Here is an 18,437-nt window from a genome sequence, read left to right as displayed (position 1 = left end):
GCAACTATTTTAACACAGGAAACAACATGAACAACAAGAAAAACATAATCATAACAAGGACACGAAAATAATACCATTGCTAGTGTTGCTGCTGGTGCTACTACTACTACTACTACTACTACTACTACTACTACTATTACTCCTACTACTACTACTACTACTACTACTTATACTCCTCCTCCTTGTCCTAGTCCTCCTCCTACTCTTACTCCTACTACTACTACTGATAATAATAATAATGATAATAATAATAATAATAATAATAATAATAATAATAATAATAATAATAATAATAATAATAATAATAATAATAATAATAATAATAATAATAACAACAACAACAACGACAATATTTTGTAAGAGGATTTGACATATATGACCAATAAGATGCTGATGGTGGTAATGAGGAATACAGAGAGAAAGACCCCGAAGAAAGTAAGGAAATAAAAACGCTCTTTCTAGGTTCAAAAGTCGTGGCTGGAAGGGCGCCAAGTCCCTACGTGGCGGGGCGGCCCAGCGGACTGGAATGCAGCTCGTGATCCGCAGCCCCGGCCACCAGTCATTCCATTCCGCCTATTCCAGTTGGGGACGAGAAGTCGATTTGATGAGTCATTCCAGTTTATGGTGAGCCATTACAATTTACAGATGAGTCCTTCCTATATAAAGATCCGAAATTAAGGCATTCCAGGTGGATCGTCCTATTGCAGGGTAAATCATACCAACTCTGGGCGAAATCCCTTCCAGATGGGAGAGAAAGGTTAATGATGATCCTTTCATTTTCCAGGCAAGGACTCCAGGATTCCAAGGCTCATGCAGAATCGGCGACAAGGACATCCCTGCGGTAATGTACTTGACATGTACTGGTTCTCTTGATCCGCTGAGGCTCGAAAAATGATTATCTAGATAGATTATGTCGATCAAATCTTATCTCGAGAATCTCCTTCCTCTAGTGGTAGCAAGCACTGGCGTTGTTCAGTTACTGTTGACAGGGATCAGAAAGTCTGCATAAAAATCAGCTATTCTTTTGCATTCGGTGACCCAGACAAAGGTTACACGAAGACAAAGGAGACATGATTATACACCACGCCCAGACCAAACATCTGAGGTTAGGAAGTTCGTAATTGCTTGCTGGGGGTTCAAGCCTGGTTGAAGCACCATTTAGTGGGACGAGAACCGTTTCATGACCCAAGCACTGATGATGACCCTTGCTGTTATGGCCATGCTGAACAGAGACATTTTCATGAGCTGGTGCCACTCTGCTTTACCGTAATCTTTATTGCTGCACTTATCTCATAACGCCGATGAAATCATAAGCGACGACACGGTTCAATCTTTAAACCAAGGGAAGGGTCAAGGCATTGGCAGATAAATTTTGAAGTGCCTGCGTGTGTTTGTGTGTGTGTGTGTATGTGTGTGTGTGTGTGTGTGTGTGTGTGTGTGTGTGTGTGTGTGTGTGTGTACGCGCGCTTGCGGTGATAAGATAGCACGGTATTCTTGGACGGTAATGGTGGTGATGGTGGCGGTGATAGTGGTGGTGGGAAGGGTGATGTTGGTGGTCATGGGAAGCGCTAATGGTTGTCCCTCGGGCCCGATAGTGGTTACGGCGCAGGTAGTTAGCTCGCGGACGCCGGGAAGGGGGAAGGGAGGGTTGCAACAGCCTTGGCGGATATTGTTAAACCACTCGGCTCCAAACATGGTAGTGAAGACATTAGTAGGTGTAGTATTAGTAGCAGTAGTAGTAGTAGTAGAAGTAGTAGAAAGGGAAAAAGGGATATAGAAAGAAAAGCAGAAAAGGAAAAAAAGGATAAAAAAAAGGAGAAAAAGAAAAAGAAGTAGAGAAAGTTAAGTAGAAAGTGAAAAATGGAGAAAGAAAGTAAGGCAGAAATTGAGAGAGAGGTATGGAGTAGTAGTAGCAGTAGTAGTAGTAGTAGTAGTAGTAGTAGTGTTGGTTGTAGTAATTACGAAAGTTGTTATTAGTTGTATCGTAATGTTGATACTAAAGTTTACCTGTTTGTTGTTGTGTGTTTGTTGTTTATTTGTTTGTTTGTGTGTTTGTTCGACGTTAATGTTGATGTTTACTTGTTTTCTCGTTACGGGTTCATTGTGTTCTAAGCCGGAGCATTTTCTCTCTCTCTCTCTCTCTCTCTCTCTCTCTCTCTCTCTCTCTCTCTCGCAATATTGGTAACGCACTTCAATTCATCATGGCAAGGGGCCGAAAGGGCTTGTACAGTTCCGATATTCACAGCCAAACATTACCATCTCCTCCTCCGTGCCTTCCTCTCTCCCTTTTTGCTTCACTTTGCTTTATTTTTCTCCTTTCTGCTTTACTCTATCTCTATTTCCCTTTTTGCGTTACTTTCTTTATCCTTTTTTTCCCTTTCTGCTTTTCTTTCTTCATATTTTTCCCCTTTCTGCTTTATTTCCTTTCTATGTCCCTTTTTCCCTTTTTGCTTTAGTCTTTATCTTTTTTACCTCTCTGCTTTATATTCTTTGTCCCTGTTCTCTTTCTGCTTCTCTTTCTTTATACCTTTTCATTCCTCTCCCTTGCTATCCCTTCCTCCATTTTCCATCCCGTGAGTTTTCGTCTCTTTATTTTCTCATTAGCTGCTCTTTCTCTCTCTAATCCTTTTTCCGTCTTCACTTCTCACCTTCCGTTTCCATTTCCTTTATTTTACTTTCTTTTAATACTGCTACTCCATCATGTCTTCCATAGTAATATCTTTTTCTATCTCCAAAACTCCTACCTTGTCTTTTTTTACAACTATTCTCATTACAGATGCTCCAATTTAACTTTCAGTCCCATCTCGACCTCTAACTTTTGGCTCGTCCCTCGCTCACTCCATTTCGATCCTCTTCCATCCGCCCACCTTCCCTTCTTATCCCCTCCCTCCCTCTCCCTCCCTCCCTCTCACCCTGACACTCTATCTCGTTTTCCTTTAGTTTCAGCAAGTAAATCCTATTAAGCTACCAGAGGGAATCAGGGTAGTTTCGGCAACGCTTTCTTTATCCTTTCAGCCTCCGTCCACATTTATTTATTTTTACCCGACGGATCCCAACCAGCGAGTGGATTTGAGGAGATTCATTGTGCAGTAGCGGGAGAGAAACGTGTTAGTGAAATTGCTCGGAGTTTATTTTCGTCTTGGTATTTTTCTATATATAAATAAAGCGGAATTATAAAGTTTTCGTTTCCCCCGCGTTGCTTCTTTTGCGTGTTTGTGTGTTTTTTTTCTCTCAGTTCTTTTTCTGGTCCATTCCCGCGAAACGTACACTTTCCGCCCCTTTCTCTGTGTGCTGTGTTTGGAAATGTGTACCGTGGGGTGGATCCGAGAGAGAGAGAGAGAGAGAGAGAGAGAGAGAGGAAAACACACACACACACACACACACACACACACACACACACACTCTCTCTCTCTCTCTCTCTCTCTCTCTCTCTCTCTCTCTCTCTCTCTCTCTCTCTCTCTCTCTCTCTCTCTCACACATACACACCGAGGAGGCTCACCGGCGCGCGTACAGTCTAGACGGGTGGGCCATTAGCCGCGGGAAGACCATTAATTAATTCACCTGTGAGATGAGGGCGACGAGGCTAATTAGGAAACAGGTATAGCGTGGGGATTAGCAGGTGTGGTGCCGGGCCAGCCTGATCCCAGCCGTGTTGATTGGGGGTCTTTTGTATTTTGCTGGTGTACTCTTGGGATGTGTTCTTGAATTTCTTAAGTCTCGTTCAATCTTTCTTGACTCTTCTTCTAGGGATGATTTACGCTGTGTTGGTTCCGTGGACGTTCTTTTCGTGTATTAGTGCAGCGTTTTCTTGTATTTTCGTGACTTTGTTGACTCGTTTTAGATATATTTTATGTTCGTTCCATGTGTGAGGCGCTCGTGCGTTGGCGTGTGTTGTTGCTGGTGAGTTTTTTCAAGTACTAGTGCAATGTTTCCTTCTATTTTCTTCATACTGTTTAATATTTCTGGATTCCCTGTCTTATTTTGGGGGGTTTCATATAGCCAGAACTTGACTGCAAATTTTGGTGGGTATGCGCGTGTTGGTGTGCGGGCTGGGAGGTTGCAGTATGGTGTCTTTTTTTTTTACAGCAAAGGAGACATCACAAGGGCACACAAAAAAAGGAAACAATAAAAGAGCCCGCTACTCGCTGCTCCTGTAAAGAATCCGAAGAGGTGGCCGAAATTATAGCGTCTGGTATAGCGATGGTTCTTCTTGTCTGTTCTCCTGAGTCTATTCGTCTTGTCTCCCCGGTTCCCTCAGCGCTTTGTCTCCATCTTAGTTCCCTCGCTGTTGTTCCTCCCTTTCTCCATTTATTTAACTCTCGCCTTCGCTCTTCATTACTCGCGCGGCCACTATTTGTGCGTCACTTTATTCCCTTACCTCAACGCTCTCTCCCTTGTCTTTCCAAATCATCCTTTCCCTTTCCATCAATCTCCACTTACACATGTCGTTATCCTTCAATTTTCGTGTTTCCCCTTCAATTTGTCACAATGTTTTCGTCAGCCATTTTTTTTCTATCATTCATCTCTTCTCGATCGCCATTATTTACCGACAGTCATCGAATTTTGCTTCATTAATTCAATTTCCGCCTCACATTTTTGTTGTCCACAGTTTTTTTCTCTCTAATTATTATCTTCTCCTCTAACTTCCTCTCTCATCTTCCACTCCCCGTGTTTTCTTTTCCTATTTGGGCCATCCTTTTCCTCTTTTTTCCTTCTCATTTTCCTTCTCTTCTTCTTCCTCCTTCTCCTCAACTTCCTCCTCCTCCTCCTCCTCTAACCTTTCCCTCTCATCTCCCACCTTCCCGGCTTTATTTCTCTCCTTTTTCGTCCTTTCCTCCTCCTCCTCCCCCTCTTTCTCCTTCTTCTCCTCTGTCTCCTCCTTCTCCTCATTTCCTTGTTCCCTCTACATCGTCTCTCCCATCTTACCTTCATTATCCCACCTTCTATCTCCGAGCCACGTGCAGATGGGGAAAATAATTAGATCTTCCCTGCCCCCCATCCCATCAGACCTCTCCCCCGCTCCCATCTGAACCCCACCCTCCCAGACCCTCGCCTCGCCTGATTGAGAAGCGTCTTACTCACCACCCCGGCTCTGATTGTTTCCTGGAATTGTTGTAAATCTACTTCTGGCCCTGATCTGATTTCCTTTTTGTTTATTTCGGATTTAGTTTTGAGAACATTAGATTGATTGCCGGATGTGTTTTTTTCTTTGCTTCGTTGCTACTACTACTACTACTACTACTACTACTACTATTACTACTCCTACCACTACTACTACTGCTATACTACCACTACTACTACTAATACTACCATTACTATTACTACTACTACTACTACTACTACTACTACTATTACTACTCCTACCACTATTACTACTCCTACCACTACTACTACTACTATACTACCACTACTACTACTAATACTACCACTACTATTACTACTACTACTACTACTACTACTACTACTACTGCATATTTGAGACATAATTCTAAGGTTAATGGATTCGAGGTAAATGGAAAATGTTCGTTCAGTATCAGCTTATTATTTTAGGTCCACCATTGTTGTTATTTTCGCCGTAATTATTATTCTCGCGGCATATTTTAAAGGTTAATGGACGCGGGGTAAATGGAAAGTGTTTGTTGCGTGTGTATATATATATGCATTTTATTTGCCGTGTTTTTGTTTAGTTGTTTATTTATTCGCCTGCTCTGAATGTAGCTACCCGAGGGCCGCTTTTTATTTGCCCTTGTGTTCTGCTTCTTATTCATCCTATTCTGTTGCATTGTATTATAGATCGTACTGAGAGAGAGAGGTAAAGATTAAACAGCTATTCAGTCTCATCCTTTCTCTCCTTCATTTTTATTGTCTCTCTATCAAACACTCCATTCACTTCTTTCCGTTAATTATCTGCCCGTCTGTCTGTTTGCTTTCCTCCTCTTCCCCCTCTTCCTCCTCCTCCTCCTCTTACTCTTCCTCCTCCAGAAGCACTCTCTCCTCTCCTCTGCTCGGTTTTCTCTTTTTTTTCTTTGTTTTTCTCTGCTCTGATTTCTCTCCTCGTTCTCTTTTCTCCTTTTCTGTTCTCTTTTACTCTCTCCTACGTCACCCTGTTATCCCCACCTTTCTTTCTTCCATTATTCTTTTATCTTCTTCCTCTCCTCTCCTCCTCTGCTCGGTTTTCTCTTTATTTTTTTTCTTTGTTTTTCTCTGGTTTCTCTCCTCGTTCTCTTTTCTCCTTTTCTGTTCTCTTTTGCTCCTCCTACGTCACCTTGTTATGCTCCTCCTAGTTCTTTATTTTCTTCTTTTTTTCTTCTGCTCCCTCCATCCCTTCCTCCTCCTTCTCCTCCTCTGCTTAATCCCGCTCCTCTCGAATTCGATTAATATTTCTACAGCAGGCAGCCTCATTACAGCATGTTTTTTGTGGATGCTCTTTCAAGTTTCTGTTACATCCTCCTCTTCCTCCTCCTCCTCCTCTCGTTCTCTTTTCTTATGTACTCTCCTCTGCTCTTCTTTCCTCGTCTTACATACATACACGCGCACGTACACGCACACCCACACCCACCCACCCACCCACCCACACACACACACACACACACACAGACGGATGTAGGTACCTGTTAGCAGAATGGCATCCCTTGCTCCGGCATCATTCCCTTAAGTGCAGACCCAATGCATCGCACACCCACCCAGCACAGACTGATCACTAAGGGAGGGGAGGGAGAGAGAGAGAGAGAGAGAGAGAGAGAGAGAGAAACGGTAATGGTTATAGGTGGTGCTACATTACGTATTCATATCTTCCCGGCCTCGTATTTGTTTTGTTAATTATCTACACATACATTTTTTTCATCCATATTTAAAAGAAGCGGCTGTTCAGGTCCTGTTCCTCGTTACCGGAGTCATTAGGGAAGCGACCCGCATTTCCTCTTCCGACGCGTGAACACCAGCAGCGAACAGGAGCAGAGAAGAAACAGAATATAGGGAAAAAAGAACATGCGACAGAAAGTGAACGGTAGAAGTTAATGGAAGCAGGATGAAATTAGAATAAAGATAAATGAAATAATGTAAGGAAGAATAAGGGAATGAAATCTTGAAGTGCCATCAGCGAGTCGGGGCTTGGAATAAACAGAGAAAAGAAAAAGGTCAAAAACATGCGATAGGAGGTGAACGGCAGAAGTTAATGAAAGCAGAATGAAAGTAGAAGAAAGATAAAGGAAAAAATTACAAGGAATGATCAATGTATGCACCAAATAAGTGGAAATAGTAAATCGAGAATAGATCTTAAGGAAGAAAGAAAAGGAAAAAGACGCCAAATATTGATTCATAAAAAAAGAAGAGAACATTATATAAGAAAAATGAGACCAGGCGTTCGTTGAAGTACAAGGGAAAAGAGAAAATGACGAATAAGAAATAAAATATATATTGCAAGTAAAAATAGAAATAAAGAGAGTAACAGACAGGCGCGCAGAGGAACAGAAACAGAAAGATAGACCAACAGACAAACAGACAGACAGGCAAAGAGTCATAAATAAACGGATAGACCCAAAGAGACGTACAGACAGACAGACAGAGGCCCAGACGGACACACCCCTAAGGCACCCCGCCCCCTTGCACAGACAGGTGGCTAGACAGACACACCCCTTGCCCCTACCCCCTTCACCCCCCCTCCAGCCGCCGCCACGCCTGGTCGCGGCCCGTGAAGGTGAACGCGGATGTTGTGGCCTCACGCAACTTAGCCCCGCCCGCTCCGCCCCGCCCCCGCCAGCTCATCTCATCCACCCCACCCCGCCTAAGGCCAGCACCCCCGGCCATTCCCCGCCCCGCTGTACACACAAGATACCGTTAATATCACAAGTTTCCGTGGCGGCTTTATACCTCCAGTCACGCCCATACACTCCCCATACAAGCTCTCTCTCTCTCTCTCTCTCTCTCTCTCTCTCTCTCTCTCTCTCTCTCTCTCTCTCTCTCTCTCTCTCTCTCTCTCTGGATAATGGTGTCGATAATGAACACAAAACTAGAGTCTCAAATGATATGTACACAAGATCGGGTACACAGGCGCGCCCCGACGAGTGTGTTTGTCAGTGTATCAGACGGAGCCCGCGCCCGATCACCCGTTATCTCTGCTGGCTCCGTGAGTGATCGCTGGAGTGTGTTAATGGCGCTGACACTTTGCTATGAGGACGTAATGATTTGTTTGCTGAGTCGCGTAATTGGTCTCGTGTGTGTGTGTGTGTGTGTGTGTGTGTGTGTGTGTGTGTGTGTGTTGCAGGACATGAATGATAAGTAAGCGAGGAGCGCAGTGCGGCACGCGTCCCGGCGCCTATACCAAAGTGGGTCAGGATCATGTGTGTGTGTGTGTGTGTGTGTGTGTGTGTGTGTAATAATATGTATTCATGGCTGCTTTAATTTCCATATTCGGGTAAAATATTACTGGTGCGTTGCATATACAGTACTTTTTAACATAGTAATTAAGCGTGAATTAGCATCTGTCTCTATCAAGAGCTGCTTGGGTGTTGGTGATGACACAATGTTTAGCCATAACTGTAAATATAAAAGTGATGGAATATATAGACGTCCTTGTATGATTTAATTTAACTACGAGTAATATAAATTGCTGTCATCGCATTCAATATGTATAACTGCATCCAGTCATTTGTTTTAAGCACAGTATCAAATTCTGCAGCCATTGATAATATGAAGCGGCGTTCTTATGAAATTCGGATTCATAACAATTTCAGTTTTACAGTTGAACGAAACCAGTCAGTATCTAATGTTGCTCAAAATGGTGTACTGTTGAGCTTCAGTTCCTCCTCTTTAGGTTAATAGAAGAAGGTGTAAGAGCTCATGCCTACATTTGATTTAATTGACAGAAGTTAACCCATCCGCTGCTATTGGCACGGATTTGGCCTTCACTGGTAGCCTGGTAACATATACTCCCAGGTCTTTCTCTGCCTCTGTAGTGGATAGTGGAGTGTTTCCCATGTGGTATTGGTATGCTGGATATCCCCTCCCAAGATGCAGGACTTTACATTTTTCTTCATTGAATTGTAGCAGCCACTTTTTGTTCCATTTCTGTAGCTTGGTGAGGTCTTCTAGTAGGAAATTCGCAGTCAAGGGGTTAACTGCATTGTCTAAAGGAATAAAAACAAAAGTATCGGCAATAGAAGGCAAGGTAATTTCATTTCTGTTGTTCTGCTCTGCGTTGTGAAGTAAAAAATAAATATATATATAACAAAGAAAGCAACAAACTTTGCCTTAAATATTGCACGATTCGTCCGTCTCCTTAACATTGTTACTTGAAGGCGCTGTGCTCCCTACGCTCTCGTGCTGTCTTCTCCCTTCATTCACTTACCCCTGCAACCTCTCTCTCTCCCCCCCACTCCTTAATCTCTCTCTCTCTCTCTCTCTCTCTCTCTCTCTCTCTCTCTCTCTCTCTCTCTCTCTCTCTCTCTCTCTCTCTCTCTCTCTCTCTCTCTCTCTCTCTCTCTCTCTCTCTCTCTCTCTCTCTCTCTCTCTCTCTCTCTCTCTCTCTCTCTCTCTCTCTCAGGAGTAAGATGAACAGCAGAGAGATACGAGGAGGAGGAGGAGGAGAAGATCAAGATCAAGAGGAAAAGGAAGAGGAAGAAGAGGAGGAGGAGGAGGACAAGGAGGAAGATAAATGCGGACGATGAAAGTGAAAGGAACAAAGGTAAAGGTAAGCAGAGAGGAGAAAAAAATACCCGACAAGTATCGCTCGACGAGAAAAAAAAAACACGTAAAAAAAGAACAAAAAACGTCGAACATGAGAGAACACTGTATCGACTTTGGTCTTCCGGAATTACTTGCCGTCATTTCTTGCCTCAATTTTTGCCTAATAAACTTCTCCTCTTCGTATATTTTCTTCTCGGGCGAAAGAGGAAAAGTTTTAATGCGGGAGATGCATCTAATGAGAGGCTTGGAGGGAGGGACAGAAGGAAGGGAAGGCAGCGGAGGTAAGGAAAGAGAGAAGCAGGAGGAGGAGGAGAAAGGGAGACGGTTAATTGCTCTTGAAACTGGAGGGAAAGGAGACCCAGACTGAGGAGCTTGAAAAAAATATAAGTAAGTAGCAAAACACCTTAAAAAAAACGTAATATATTGTCGGAAGAAAGGCAACAGGGAGGGAAGGAAGGGAGGGAAGGAAAGTCCAGAATGGGATGGCAGGGAGTAGTTGGCAGGTCGTTTAGGAAGAATGGAGGAGGTAAGAAAGGAGAAAATGGAGCGACAGGAATGTGCCTATTGTTGAAAGGGGAAAGCTGCTGCGAGTTCTGGGATAAAGGAGAGGAAAGGGAGAAGGGGGAAGGAGGGGAGGAGGAACGAGGAAGTATAACTGCTTGATTGTTGCTAAGGCTGAGAGATACAGATAGATAAACACACACACACACACACACACACAGACAGAGAGAGAGAGAGAGAGAGAGAGAGAGAGAGTTACACAAAGAAGCCACACACGAGATAACGCATGAAAAAGACAGAAAAGAAGGAAGTAGTGAAAAACATCAAATACATTTCAAGAAGCCTTTGTTAATTTACCTTTACCGGCTCGTTTTCTTCCTCGCACTCATGACACCCTCAGGGACACTCACCTGGAAAGAAAGAAAACACACTTAAAGATCTCATTCTTTAAACATACACAAAATAACATCGTTGGCCTATCAAATATAACCCATAACCATAAAATAACTCACAGGTAGGTTGTATTCATTGCATAAGCGTATATCTTCCCTTTATATGCAATGAACACGGCCTACTAATGAATGTATTGGTAGTTTGGAACACCGGAATTTCTACCTTTCTTTATGATGTGTAAACTGGAACGAGAAAATGGCTAAACTCAAACTCATTCTATAGGAGAGTATCAAGACACTTCTTCACCCGAAATTGACCTCTCAGTTGACCTCTTATCCTTTCTACTTTTGTTCGGAGAAGCGGCTAGCGGGCTTTTTTTGTTGTTGTTGGCTTTGTTTTTGCCCTTGAGCTGCCTCCTTTGCTGTAAAAAATATAAATAAAAAAAATATAGTACATAAAATACGAGTGAAAGCTGAAAGTGTGGCCTCGGCAGCACCTGTACTTTGATGTCAGGTGTGCATGCCGTCTGAAGCACACTGTAATTAAGCCTGAGCTGAGTACACAGCTCCCCCGTCAGCCTCAAGTTCATTTTATACGCAAGAGGGTCTTTTTATGCATTAAGAATCACAAGGTACACACACACCAAGTACACTCTATCCCTTGCCTCACGCTGACTTTCTCTCCTCTCCTCTCCTCACCCTGCCTTTTTCCTCCCCACCAGCCCCTTCTTACCTCTCCCCTTTTTCCTCAGCATCCACCCTTCCTCCTTCCTCTCCTGAATGCATCGTATCGTCAACAGAGACATGAAAAATTAAAGGAAAACTGGCATTTCTGAGGAGGCACTACAGTGAAAACTCCCCCGCGCCCCTCGTGTTCAGGCCCTGTAATGGCCCGCCTCGCCGTCCGTCTCCCGAAGCGCCCCTTGATTAAAACATTTCTCAGCCTCTTGATTGCCGGCGAGCGGGAGGGATCATTAGGGCAGCGAGACCCTCCTCCTCCTCCTCCTCCTCCTCCCCGGCCCGATCACACGAGGAGGAAGGGAGCGAGGCAGGGAGAGAAGCAGGGAGAGAAGACGGAGAAATAGGTAAGGAAGAAATGGTGGGCGGAAGAGAAAATACAGGACAGGGAGGGAGATTTTCTGAGCAAGCACGTGATGTTCAAGTAGGCACGTAGCTGTGGAGCGGAGCGCGGAAGACACACGTCATTAAGGGCGAAAATCCCTTTCTATTTGTACGAACAAACATACTTAGGTGTGGCCAGCGGAAGGCGCCCATTATTGACGTGACGTAACCTCCCTCTTGCCTCACCTACACACACAACTTCGGCGCCACGCACTGCTCGGCTCCTTCGCCCTCGATTAAAACGGTAGGAATCCTTATAATTTCATTCATTCACACACTCTCTCTCTCTCTCTCTCTCTCTCTCTCTCTCTCTCTCTCTCTCTCTCTCTCTCTCTCTCTCTCTCTCTCTCTCTCTCTCTCTCTCTCTCTCTCTCTCTCTCTCTCTCTCTCTCTCTCTCTCTCTCTCTCTCTCTCTCTCTCTCTCTCTCTCTCACCAAAATACAAAATGTTTTCCTCTTTGTGGTTTTACATTTTGCGCCGCGTGAAATCTCGTTTTTGGGTGAATTACAGCAGGAGGGAGAAGAACAGTTTGAGACTAACGAACGCAATATTTCCTGAGCCTTTTTCCACCCCATGTGTAGACCCGCCTCACGCTGGACTCGCTTGCCGCTACGCTATTCATTATATTACTTCCCACGTAAACTATTTTGTAACTTTTATCCCTCTCACTCAACTCCTTCGCTCTCATTTCCCTCCTCCACCAGTCTGTCCCTCCGGCTCTCACTCCTAAGGTTGGTATAGTCAAATGCTCCCACCCCTCACACCAACTATTTCCAAAGGCCAAAAAGGAGGTTAATCGAGTTCTAATGAGTGTTCTATTAGGTTCACGGTACAGAAGAAGGCTCAGACTACCACCAGGGTCATAAAAGTACCCCTGGAAATGCCCTAAACTCCCATGAAAGACTAGTAAATTACGTGTTCTTGGGCGCAGAAATGTTTAAAAATATGACCGTAAGCCCTCTCTTCCTCCCTCTCCCCCTCTCCCTCCCCCGCCCCTCCTCTCCGTCTCACGCCCTTGACCGCAGGATTGAGCCACGATACACCACGGTCTTGCCATTTGAGGCCTGACGGTCACTTTCCTGCTTCGGTGGCGTTGGTGCTGCTGGTGCTGATGATGATGATGGTTCGTACGTTGTGCTTTCTTTCTTTCTTTCTTTCTTTCTCTCTTTCTTTTTCTGTCTGTCTGTCTGTTTGTATGTATTCATGTATGTATGTCATTCTTTCCCTCCTTCTTTCTTTCCTTCTTTCTTTATTTTTTCTTATTCTTTCCTTCTTTCTTTTTTTCTCATTCTTTTTCCTTTCTTCCTTTCTTTCTTTCTTCCTTTCTTTTATTCATTTTCTCTCTCTCTCTCTCTCTCTCTCTCTCTCTCTCTCTCTCTCTCTCTCTCTCTCTCTCTCTCTCTCTCTCTCTCTCTCTCTCTCTCTCTCTCTCTCTCTCTCTCTCTCTCTCTCTCTCTCTCTCTCTCTCTCTATATATAAATATATATATATATATATATATATATAAATATATATATATATATATATATATATATATATCAAACAATAACAAATCAACATTAGCCGTCATGAAAAAACTAATGGAGACAGTGACCGGTGTTTTATTTCCAAAGAAAGGAAAGAAGAGAGAGGAGGAAAAAGTGCGGGGCGTGTTGACTCATTTCCGGGTGAACTCTGAAGAACAAGACCGCGCTGAGAAAACTAAGGGAGACAATATCATCCCCATTATTTTCAGGTTGAGTTGAACGCGAATGTTGGGAACCGTAACCAGATCGTGAGAAGACGACTGGGGGAAAACAAATAAGCAAACACAAAGCGCGGCAGAACAAGACGAAGTGAGCGGAAGGAATAGACGGAGAGAAGGCTGCAGTGTGTCCTCCCCAGCTCCTAGTCCACCCGCTGCATCCCGCTCACTATTACTACTCCCTCTACTATTGCTGCTAATGATGATGCTATTGCTGCTGATATTATTACTGCTACTACTGCTTTAATATGTTAGCAATAATAATAATAACTGTAATAATAGTAGTAGTAGTAGTAGTAGTAGAGGTGGTGGTAGTAGTAATAGTAGTAGAAGTAGTAGTAGTAGTAGTAGTAGTAGTAGTAGTAGTATGAATGATAGTAATAATTATAATAATAATAATAATAATAAATATATTGTAACACACCGGCTGGGAAAATTAAGTATAACGGAGCTGCAGATGTGTAGAAAGTTGAAGTAACTCCTGCCACATTTTGTTTTGTTTTAGGTTTTTCTTGCCTTGCATCTGCACGAGGAGTTGAGACAAAGGTCAGTGAGTCTGCCTGCCGGCGCCACACACCCGTCCTCCTTATCCAGACATTCACCCTCGCACTCCTCTCTTTGATGTGTTTACCTGTTCGCACCACCTGTGCCGCCACTCATCCCTCGCTGCCTTCAGACAACACTCTGACGTATAATAACACTTGCCAATGCATTACCTGTTCAGCCACGCATCCCCAGAAGCTCTTGTCACAAGACAAAACATATTATATTATAAAACGAACTCTTGACACATTAGACGTGTAATTACATGAACCTTGACACTGTGGCTTTGATCGTTATTCATCCTGTGTATTATTATGCAGATATGATCTAGGCAGGGCCTCCTACCTGCGCGTCTGACCTGACATTCGCTCAGCCCGGCCCAACACTTCCCCTCACGTCTGAGCGGCGGGAGGCATTGTCTGTGGCGTCATAATTCCCTCATGCTTTGATCGCGGTTACGAAGATCCGCTTGGCGGTGATCGAGAGGTGGGAACAAAAAGGAAATATGTCAAGGAGAGTTCTAGGGTCGATATTTCTTCTGCTAACCCTCTTGAATCTCGCCTTTAGTGCCTGGTGTGGGGGTGTGGCCTTGGGGCCCCCAGCCTGGTCCCCCCCGCCAGGGGTCACGTTACTCTGGAGACAAGTGGACAGGGGGAAGGACGGCCCTCGGGGTACGGCGTTGTGGACGTGGGCCTTGCCCTCAACAACCGTCTGTGACGCTTACAAACTCATGCATACATATTTTCATGGCTTTATTTACCTTCATTGTCATGAATTTACATTTATCTGTAATTTTCCAAAGCGAACGACGTCTTGCTCATGAGAGTGAAAAATAAATAGAGCACGTATGTAACTGAAGCGACTTGGCATGTGTTGCGCGGAACTACATCTGAAAAAATTCCTGGAATAGTGATATAATGATTGTACCGGTAGTTGACCTTGATCTAGGCACTCAAACATCACATTGCCGTACGGTGAGTGGCTGGTGACGTAACAAACACGCGGATTTGCATAACCGGCTAATGTGGGCGGTTAATGACGACTAATGCTCCTCACCCTTGTAGTGAATTAATGTGTGCTGGAAGACGGCGAGGAAGGTGTGTTAGGGAGGGAAGATGTGTTAGGGAGGAAGTGGGGCGTGGATGAAGACGAATTACTCTCTCTCTCTCTCTCTCTCTCTCTCTCTCTCTCTCTCTCTCTCTCTCTCTCTCTCTCTCTCTCTCTCTCTCTCTCTCTCTCTCTCTCTCTCTCTCTCTCTCTCTCTCTCTCTCTCTCTCTCTCTCTCTCTCTCTCTCCACCTATTTCACAAGAGGAAGGTGTGTGTGTGTGTGTGTGTGTGTGTGTGTGTGCATGGAGTATGTTCACAAAATAATGGCCAAACTCATGGAAGTATACAGACAGACCTACAAAATGACAGACAGACACGCAGACACAGACAGACAGGTTACTCGAGTGGCCTAATTCTGTGAGAGTGGGAGCAATTTAAAAGTTAAATTAACTGTGTTAAATTTAGCCGCAAACCTGATTATTTAAGGTTTCAAAGGTCATTATCCAGTCACCAGTTTGGCCGGGCGTCATAAATAGCCCGGAATTGTATTGGCCGAAGTGAGAAGGTGTTAATGTTCTAATGTTTTGATGCTCTTCATTTTATATTGCCAGCTACTATTGGGGGTAAATAATTGGGGGTAAATAATAAAGAAATATATGTTCCTGTGTAAATGTTCTTATTTTTCCATGCTGTTCCTTTCTTGATTATCAGTTACTAAAAGGGGATAAAAAAAAAACTATGTTGCTGTTCCTGGTGCTATCGTTTTATATTTTGCTGACGGAATAACACCGATAAGAATAATGATGTTGGAACGTTTTGGAAAGTTAGTAAAATGAGGTGATGGAATCTACTTTCGGGGGATAAAAATAGTTATATGTTGGTGTTCCTGGCGCTATCGTTTTATATTTTGCTGACGGAATAATAACGATAAGAATAATGATGTTGGGACGTTTTGGAAAGTTGGCAAAAACAAGTGAAAGGAGACACGGGTGCATCGGGGTGGTGAGCGTATTTCCAACAAGTTTGGCTGAGATGCCGCGGCGAAACTATACTTGGGAATATGCTCAGCTCATTACCCCCGTGCTGCCTTTCACTTTCCCCACCCCACACCACGCTCCCACCTCTCCAAGTGAAAATGATAATGGTGTTTTCATTTTTCTTTCTTTTCTTTCTTTTTCTGTCTTCTTTTTCCTTTTCTTTTTCTTATTCTTCTCATTCTTTTTCTTCTTTTGATATTAGTTTTTTTCTCCTTTTCTTCTGCTTCGTCGTCTTCTTTCTTCTTCTTCTTCTTCTTCTTTCTCTTTTTCTTCTTATTATAATTGTTCTTATTCTTATTTACGCCCATTTTTGTTATCATTATCATCTTTATAATTACTACTTCCATTTATAAAGTGAATTAGAATACAAGATAAGCAGATTCTCGGCTTTTGTCTGAAATAAAGTCTATATTACTTTTGAGCCTCTGTTTTACGATGCTTAAGAAGTCTGCCTCAAATTTGCAGTGAAGATTTAGGGCCGCATTTTAAGACACCATCGCTTCTCACATCAACTTTTTATAAAGGTCAAAAAGGGCATCAATCGGGTTCTAATGAGTGTTTCTATGGGTTCACGGTACAGAAGAAGGGTCAAACTACCACCAGGGTCATAAAACTACTCCTGGAAATGCCCCAAACTCCTAGGAAAGCCTTGTCAAATAGGTGAACTTGGGCGCCGAAATGTTTTAAAATACGGCCTTCGGTTCTCTTATCTCGCTATTTTCGTCCCTTTCTTTGCTCCTCCTCGGCCCAGAATTACCTCGCTCTTCATTCCCTGCATATCGCCTTCGTACCACCTCATCCGGCACTGCTAATTAGGGTCTCTCTCTCTCTCTCTCTCTCTCTCTCTCTCTCTCTCTCTCTCTCTCTCTCTCTCTCTCTCTCTCTCTCTCTCTCTCTCTCTCTCTCTCTCTCTCTCTCTCTCTCTCTCTCTCTCTCTCTCTCTCTCTCTCTCTCTCTCTCTCTCTCTCTCAGCGGAATACAAAAGAACAGATCGCTTAAAAGGAAGGCAGCTTTTGAGATGCAAATATCTAATACGTTACAAAGGCCTGACAACTATCTTCTATTTTAATTACTGGTAGCTTGCCTTTTAAAGTGTTAAATGTAAATAATTAAACACTAAAGTACCTCTCTCTTTAGATTTTATTCTCATTATGAGATATATTAGGAATTTCTCTTTGTTTCGGGGTCAGCAATCTCTCAATATTTACTTTTTTCAGTGAAATTATTATTCTTACACACAAAAAAAGAAATATGAACACATTTGTCAGGGGTCGTGAGGGTCGTGAGGGTCGAGAGTGACTCACTGAAGACCTGCCAATCCATAGAGGGGAGTGACTCTTGTCGCGACCAGCCGACACCCAGCCACCACGTGTGTCTGTCTCGCCACCCTTCACTGCTGGCTGTAATCGATCCTAAAGTAATACGTAGGAGGCGATAATTACAGTAATCAACATGATGGACTGACGCGCTTTCCATGCGAACACATGAAAAGTCTGAGCCATTGACAAGCGGTATTGGTGTCGCTGCTGTTCCAGATGAATGGTGTTCCCTACAGCTGCAGGCTAAACTTTGAAGTTGGGAAACCTGTTTTTTTGTCGATACTGATACATGAACTTATAGAAATGATCAGGAAAAGACAAAACATTATGTATTTGCAATATTATTTTGGAAAGTTACTTTTTTTCCTGGATTATATCTTTTATATGCGGTATATATGCCTTTCTATGTACTCTCTCTCTCTCTCTCTCTCTCTCTCTCTCTCTCTCTCTCTCTCTCTCTCTCTCTCTCTCTCTCTCTCTCTCTCTCTCTCTCTCTCTCTCTCTCTCTCTCTCTCTCTCTCTCTCTCTCTCTCTCTCTCTCTCTCCTTAAGTATATATCTACAGCTAGCTACTAAAATAATCCCCCTCTTCCCGTCATCGCGTGTCCAGCGGGTATCAGGCCATCGATCAGCCTCATCTTATTAGCTGCCCGCTCCTCCCCGCTTCGTTAACCTCCCGCCCCGGCACTGACAACACAGCCACGACCAGGGCCATCAAACACCCGTCAGTTAGCAGCCCTTGTGACCCATCCAGTGTGTGTGTGTGTGTGTGTGTGTGTGTGTGTGTGTGTACTTTCTTTTCATTACATCATACTACGTTGATTTTGCTCATTACTGTAAGAATACATTTTTAATAAGGATTTTTTTCTTTGCCTCACTGATATATTTTTTGCATAGGGGAGCTATTTTTAACTTTCCCTAACGAAGCGACGTATTTTTTTTATGTTCATTAGATTTGTAAGAACTAGGAAGAAAAAAAATACACCCCTTTTGATGTTAATATTGACACAACATAATTTTTGTCTGGCGTTTAATTTAGCGCTGGCCT

The 18,437-nt window shown here is 43.4% G+C and overlaps 1 long non-coding RNA gene across 1 annotated transcript in view; it reads left to right on the top strand.

Annotated features, from left to right (window-relative positions):
• Positions 1 to 401: 401 nt before the first annotated feature.
• The window catches only part of LOC126981421 (uncharacterized), a 38,582-nt gene continuing 20,546 nt past the window's right edge, over positions 402 to 18,437 (top strand). Inside the window, exons 1-2 of the long non-coding RNA XR_007733939.1 lie at positions 402 to 624; positions 785 to 841. This is a non-coding gene — a long non-coding RNA (uncharacterized LOC126981421). The remainder of the gene's footprint in view (positions 625 to 784; positions 842 to 18,437) is intronic.

This window comes from Eriocheir sinensis, chromosome 48 (genome assembly GCF_024679095.1).
Source record: "Eriocheir sinensis breed Jianghai 21 chromosome 48, ASM2467909v1, whole genome shotgun sequence".
Lineage (NCBI taxonomy): Eukaryota > Metazoa > Arthropoda > Malacostraca > Decapoda > Varunidae > Eriocheir > Eriocheir sinensis.
Note: the sequence above shows the minus strand (reverse complement) of the source record. Positions and strands in the feature narration are given on the sequence as shown.